Below are 7673 nucleotides of genomic sequence, written 5' to 3' on the forward strand. Positions count from 1 at the left end.
GGGTAGGCATGATTCCACCCCCAAGGCTCCTCTGTATTGAGGCATGAATGTTTTTAATCGGCTCTCGTACCTCATTTAAGAAAAGGGAGAAAGCCCTTTTCCCATCTTCACTTTAAGATGAGAGGTGTATGACAGATAGTCTTGAGACTTCTCACTCCATAAATCTCTCTGTGAAATTCCCTCCATGAGCCGTGGGAATGCCTTTACTTTGAAGGAAGCTATAGAGTTTTTGCCCTGTGTTTCTCACTGACAATGCAAGTAAGTTCAGACTGATGTGTGGGCTTACTGTTGATTTCTTTTCTTTTTAGCAAAAGAAAGCTATATATTACCTCATAAAAATTCCTTTTGTTTTCTACAGAGAAAGCTACTTATTTAGCTATGGGTGAAGAACTAGTTTGCTGAAAACTAGGTTTGCTTTTTTTGTACTCTGACTTAAGAGTAACCTCATGCATCCTGTCTTTCAATACCTAGAAACCATCCCAGATGAAGCTTTCTCAGTGTATGTTATTCAATGACTAAAATACTTTCAGCATGAAATCCTTAGTGATACTTTTGCAACATATTCCCCAAATCAGTAACTGTGGCATTCCCTGTCAATGTGAAATCTCAGCTCATGTGGAGAGCCGTACTGATGGACCGCTGTGCATGGGGAGTGCAAAGCCCTCCATCTGTCAGTGCTGGGCAGGGGCTGTGTTTCTACAGAAGGCTCCTGTGTTGGTGCAGATGTGTGTGCTGTGTTGCACACAGACAATACTGGCCCTTGCTGGAGCTGATTCTTTAATACAGCATTAAAGATGGTATTCTTGAGGTGACAAGGTTCTCTTAATATACTAGGTCACCTAGGATTAACAAGGACTTTTTGAGCATAAGTACAGAAACTGAAAGTATATTCTGTGCCTAACAATATCTCTTAAAATACAATATAAAACTAAAAAAAGTTACTTGCACATTATATCTTGCAGATACTGTATAACTACATGTATTGACTTGCACTAACTTTTATATAACTTACTGTATTGTCCTCATTTTCATGGTGAAAATTGAAAGTAAAACAAACTATAGAACCACTTGTAAGTAAAGTATTGAGGCCCAGCATCGGGCAGCATCTGAAATAGGCAATCCATAAATGAATGCAACTGAGAGCACTGAGCCTTAAGTTACAGCAGCCTGCCTACATGCATGTGTTTTTGCTCATGCATGTACAACCCAGGGCAACAGAAATGTGAATTGTGCATGAGAAGGCTTTGCTGGCTTGGTCCCATACATAACTCCAGATTTGTTGAAATCATCAGCTGCTTACTGAAAAAAGTTGTGACTCTGAATGAATGAGAAGTGCTGAATGAGTGAGGTGCTTAGTTAGCTTTGCCTGTGGGTAACCTTGCTGTTTCTTGTGAATGGGGGTTATTTATTTCTGTGGTGCACTCTTTGCAATGCTTTTAGCTGTGTGTGTTTTCTCCTATGTAAAGATCCCCCATCTACCTTGTCCTCAAATATTAGCACTCTTCTGCAGCACTGTGTGATGAGTTGTCTGTGAAAGAGTACGTGAAGAGTTTTGCTTATGAATCAAGGTACTAGCTGTCTTGCACATTAAACTCTATATGTAAATGTTTCATGATAATTTCTTTACAGAAAGGAAGAAAATAAATTATTTGAGTCTCTGCTATGGTGAATTGCTACAAGTTGCTTTCTGCCCAGTGCATTTCGGTTGTATATTTGAGGTATTAGTGAATGGATGAAGGGTGTTACCAAGTTAGTTGCAAGTCATTACAGAATCAAACTGCCTCTTTCTAGGAATTACAGTCCTCCTCCCACTGGGTACAGCTGATCAGGAGGCAAGTGCACCCTGGATTGCTTGGTCCATAAGAGTCCCCAGTAGCTGAGACCATTCACATTTGGACTTATTCATTCCCACTTGGTCTCAACAAATCTGAATGGAGAAGTATTTTTATACTTTGCATATACTTTGTGGGGCATTCAACTGCCCCACAGCATGGAGGTGTCTCAATGGGGGCCACAGCTGTGCCTGCTGCTCTGTTCAGATGGCTCTGGACTGGGAGAGTGAACAAGGGTGGCACTTGGCCTGCACACTTCACAGCCCTGCAGTGAGACGTTGGGCTGCAGGAGAGGTTGTGTTCTGTGGGAAAAATGAAGGATTGTTAAGTGCAGGACGAGGTTTGGGAGAGATCAAGTTTAGATTAGAGAATGCCTCTTATCTGCATCCTGTTAACATCTTATTAGCTGGTGTTTTTTCTTTCAAGAGAATTAACTGATAGAAGCACATTGATGTGTTCTTGTGGCAGTGCTGCCAACAGCCTTGTAAACAGATCTGGCCAGTTCAGCTGGGATTTCATTTATACGTGCATGTGCACAGTGAGAATTTTGCCTGGCAGCTGCCCAGAAGCAGAGCCCCCTGCATTATGGAGCTCTTGCACAGTCAGGTCGATGGAAGAGAGCAGCCCTGAGCCTAGGAAAAGCAGACAGGAGCTGTACCTGAGCCAGCAGCTTGCCTCCTGGCTGTGATGAAAAACGGTCCTGCATCAAGTGAGCTGTTAAGGTTCAGCCCTGAGAGACACGAGATTTCCAAGCACTTTGCGCTATCTCCTGTGGTTTCTAAGATTAAACAAGAGAGGTCATTCACCAAAGTAAACCTGGCTGGTGGCTCTCCCCTCCAGGAAGAAGTGTCTCGGGGTTCCCAGCTGTAGGGGAGTACCAGGGCAGCTCTGTCCTACAATGGCCATAGTGCCACAGGGCTCTGTGTGGTTTGGAGAGCTCTGGGTGGTGGTGGTGGTGGTAAAGATGGGGATGGATGTGATGGTGCCGGGGGGGAACTGCTCCTTGGAGAGCTTTCAGTTTCCCACAAATGACCCACAGGCTCTCCACGTGGCCACTGCGGTCCCCTGGCCAGCTGGGGCTGACCGCCACAAAGGCATTACCCATATTGATGCCCTAAGAGCTGTCAAGGTGGAGAGAAAGACTACTCTACCACAGGCCCTGAGCTCTTAGCTGAGTAGGATCATAAGCGCCCCATTAAAGGTTTCATTCAATAACAATCTTTACTAAAGTAAATGGACAACAGCAGCTCCCCCCACTACAGTCCCTAATGTAAGAGCCATTATGGAAGAGGAAGACAGCATGCAGAAACATCTATTTCTGAAGTATCAGTTTCAACAACATCCTCAAGTAACTCTTTTCATGAAAAGGGGCTTTTATTTTTTTCCCAGGGATGTGAAAACCCCGAGGAAACAACCAAAAGAGAATCTGTTTGCAATGTCGACCCTCCCCCCAGCCCCCAAGGCTGAAGGGTAGCTGCTTCCCATCAAGGCACCCACCAGTAGTAAGCAGTGGCAAAGGCAGCCTGACTGCACCATTCTGTCACTGCTGGAAGCTGACAAAGTGGGATCAGCAGTGCTGGGAGGTGGCAGCACTGAAGGGGCATTGGTAGGAGCTGTGTGCTGTGTTGAGAAAGTGACAGATCAACTCTAGAAGTGGGCAATGCTCAGGTTTCCCCCATGTCCCAGCCCTGCCTTTTTCATCCTAAGCATGGTGACTGCAGTGGGAATTACAAGTTTTCATGAGGTGGATTTCTGCCTTCGCTTTCCTGCCTTGCCTGCCAACCTCGTTTCTCTAACACTTCCTTTCTTGCAGTGGCTGTAAGGGGAGGCTTCACACTATGGTTTTGAAGCCAGGGAACTGAGACAGTGAGGGGTTCCCTGCCCAGATGCTCAAGTAAACAAACAGCATGAAAAACATGTCAGCAAAAGGGAAAATTCTTGGAAAATAGTGTTAGTTATTTGTCCAAGGATCTGAGTTCTTTACCTGACTTAAAGACCCTTCCCAAGAGTGCTATCAGCCAAACATTTTGGGGGTCTGAGTTTAATTCAGTGTGAGAATGGACTTAGGGCTTTTATAATGATTTTTTTGTTGTTGTTTCTATCTTGCTATTACACCGCTACTACAATGTTAACATAGCTTGCTTCTGTATGTATATTTTTTTTTTAAGCTATATAGTATTCAAATTTAAATGCATGTTAATTTTGGCTAGAGGGTCCAGACCAGATCTCTTCAGATGTCCTGTATAATCCTGTATTGTTGCTGTCAGCTTTATAACTGTAAACTGCAAGCAGCAGGGCCTGGCATGACAAACGCATCCTTCTTTTATGGCATTGATTGATTTTTGTCCCATGAGAGCTGTTTTGGCTGGAATGTTATTATGACAAAAGGTTATACGGAGAGGTTAAGAGAGAGCAGTTCTTGCAAATAAGAGAAAATCATTTTTGGAGAAAACCACAAGAGAAGGAAAACTGAAGTGGCAGGTAGCATTTAAGGCTTCCCCAGAAACCCCTGGAACTTTTGCTCAGTGACACTTTGGATCATCTTTTCTGTTATTCTGCTAGCAACAAGGAAATCAAAATCACTATCAGTCACTATCTTTTAAATTTTTGCTGTTCCTTGAGTCTATGTCTTTCAAACTCAGCCTTCTATCAACAGAATTATATCAGTTCAGAACAAATTACAGCCCCTGTATAACGTACAGAGATGACCAAAGATGGTGTGAGTTGTGTTTATACTTTTATTATTTTCATAGGGATAAAACTTTTTTTCAGAAGTGTTGTATTGGGGATTACAAAATCCATATTGACATAACCATATGGTTATATTAGTATACCCTCTCTTCCAAGCATAATTATCACTCTTAACAGAATGTTAGTGTTGGTTTTGTATTCACGTGTGTGCACATACACGACCATTTGTGTAGATGTAGGTATGCCTGTGTGTATGTAAAAAGTCTATTAAAAACGTCCTTTCATATATTCAAATAAGCAAAAATAGAACTAATGAATGCCCAATTTGAGAGTTTCTTTTCGAGAGAGACCATCACTAAAACTAAGGTATTCAGCATCACCAGTTGGCTTCCCAGCACAGTCTGAACACACGGCAAAGCAGAAGACCTTACAGCAGTGGCAGATGGCAGTCACTGCTGTACTGCTGATTTCAGCCATGTTTCCTTTGGTCCCTGTGGTACTTAACCTTTTTTTTTTTTTTAATCTTTGTGTTGTGCTGATATTTGGTATTCCTTGTATTTTCTTGTGCTTCTGATACCTTTCTGTAATATGAAAGAGCTGACAGTGCCCAGCAAAGTGCAAGCCCTTTGCAGGAGCTCTCCTATCAGTATATTTTAGCACCAGCTTTTGAAGCTGCTCCGCTTCTTAGTATTACTGCATTGGTATTGATCTGAGCTGTGCAGGTCTAAGAAAGTTCTCAAAGATGCAAAAACAACCGAAGGACCAGCCTCATAAGTAGCTATAGCACTGATGGCCAAAGGGGAGCTTTAGGCACTAGAAACTCCTGAGAAGTTTAACCTGCAAAGTCCAAAAGGATGCAGCTGTGCACCTCCCCGTGCAGCCACGTCCCTTCCCCAGCCAGCAATTCGGCGGCACCCAGAGGCATTACAGGTTGCTTATATACATAGCAATTCCCAGGGGCCCTCAAAAACAGGGAGCTTTTAACCTGCTATTGTAACCATTCTCATGGAAGGCTGCCACCTCCCACCTTTCGCCTCGCAGGGGACGGAGTTGCACTTGTATTTTAATTCAGCGTCGGTTTCTTCACGGCTCTCTTTTCCGCATCGCTGGCAGAATGTGGAAGCCAAAAAAATAAATAAAATAAAACATGGACGAAGTTTAGTGGGTTATGGCTGGAGAGCAAGGGCCAAGGTTTTATAAACTTAATCCATCTTTCCCTTGCTAAACACGGCATTTAAAAGCGTCGAAGCTTAAGAAGCGGCCAGCTCGGTTAACTACCTCTAGAGGTGCAAACAGGTCTTTCAGTGCTATTCATCACCTTAAAGACCATGCTGTTCACACACAATGTCATGAGTTGGGGCCATTTTACTTAAACCTCTATGTAAATCAGCCGCCGTCGACGTTCTTCCTCTCCCCTGACCTCCCAACCCCCCATCCAGCTGCAGGCGTGAGTTCCCACCTCCATTCTCTTGGCAGGCAATATATCAACGTGTGCTTTTGTTTTGGTGTGTGTTTTCTCTTTCCAGATCTTTAAAGATCCTTTCACGATCAAATATTTACTTCCCCAAACAAATAGCTAAGATGGAGGAGAGAAGGGCATCTATTACTTCTTTTTGCATGACACAGAGCTGCTGTTAAAATATTCAACGAACCTAAAATTACCCATGTCAGATATTGTCATTTGTGGCTGGCCATCTAGATCAGGGCCAAACATCTTTAAGTCATCTTGAGGCGTTCTCAGTGAGACTTGGCTTATTACTAATGTCTTTCCTGTTTATTTTATTTTATATTTGTATCAGTGAAATAGATGGCTTTTCCAGTCACTATTTTCACACCTCTGCCTCAAGTCCAGGCTGGAAGCACAGCTTTGGGCAGGAGGCACACAGGGATTGACAGAACCACCAGGCGCCATTAGGCACCAAGATAGCGGCTGCCCCAACTGCTCCTCGGCAGCAGGGGAATGGCAGGGGCCTGCGTGCCCATCCCAGTTCCCTGGGCCAGCAGAGCCTTGTTTGCTTGGGCCGAATGCTTCTGTGTGGGCATAACAAAACTCTGCTTGGAGGCTGACCGATGAGATTGATGGGAAGGGTGCTAAAATGACTTATCAATAAATGTCATGGAGAGTTAACAGAGGTGGCTGAGGAATGTAGCCCGCAGGAGCGTTAATTTATCTCTGGACTGGCTTCCTCCCTTCCTTCTCAGGGTTTGTTGCCTGTACTAATAGGGTCTCAGGTCTTTCCTGATAGGTGCCTGAATGGCAGGCAGCAGATTTAAAGATAATAATGACAATGACTGTGATAATGGCCGGCTCCGTAGCCTAAAGCTGGCGGTGGGGAGTGTGAAAGCACCTCTGCCCAGGCGGGTGCAGCACTTTCCTCCCTTCCTGCTGGGATATTATCTCCACCCTCAGGAGTTTAACTTGCTATGAGGGCCAGCCCTCTTTGACCTGCTCGCTTCTGACGCTAGAATTGACATGTAAAGGTGCTTTAAAGCATCCCCGTGGCTGTCCCGACAATGGAGCTTTTGCAGCACAATGACCCGAACCGATGTCCTGGGCACACCTCCCGGCTCCCAGCTGCGCGGGGCAGGGCTGGCTCTGGTGCTGCACGGCACAGCCGAGCCTCCTTCCTGCTGCCTTCTGCCTGCTATCATCTCTCAGGCACCTTCTGCAGGGCAGCCAAGCCTGGAAGGCTGCAGCAGAGACGTTTCAGTAAATATTCTACGGTGATTTCTCTGCTGGAAGAGTGCCTTCTCGAGGTGCTAGGATGGGATACAACCCACAATATTTTGGCCTTTTTCTTCAGAGTCATTTGCAAAGCCAGTTGGGGACAGTGATTCATTTCCAAATGAAAGAAAGAGCCACAGAGCGAATAAATGATATTCCTTGTGCTACACACACTGGTGTAAGAGTGGAGCCTATGTCTGCGTTACTGTACAGAAGTAAGGCACAGTGGTGAACTCCTCTCAGCCAGCTGTGTCTCTTTCTGCCACCCTGAAGGCACATCCAGATGGGCACAGTTTCTAAGAGAAAGACTGCGGGTGCGTGACTTGGAAGGTAGCTGTACCACACAGTGACAGCCATATCTCCCAGTGTATGGGGACAAAAAGTAAAGGGCTGTCATTATGCAAATGATCTTGTATAAATATCAT

Source organism: Lagopus muta, chromosome 3 (assembly GCF_023343835.1).
Source record: "Lagopus muta isolate bLagMut1 chromosome 3, bLagMut1 primary, whole genome shotgun sequence".
In the NCBI taxonomy this organism is placed as follows: Eukaryota; Metazoa; Chordata; class Aves; order Galliformes; family Phasianidae; genus Lagopus; species Lagopus muta.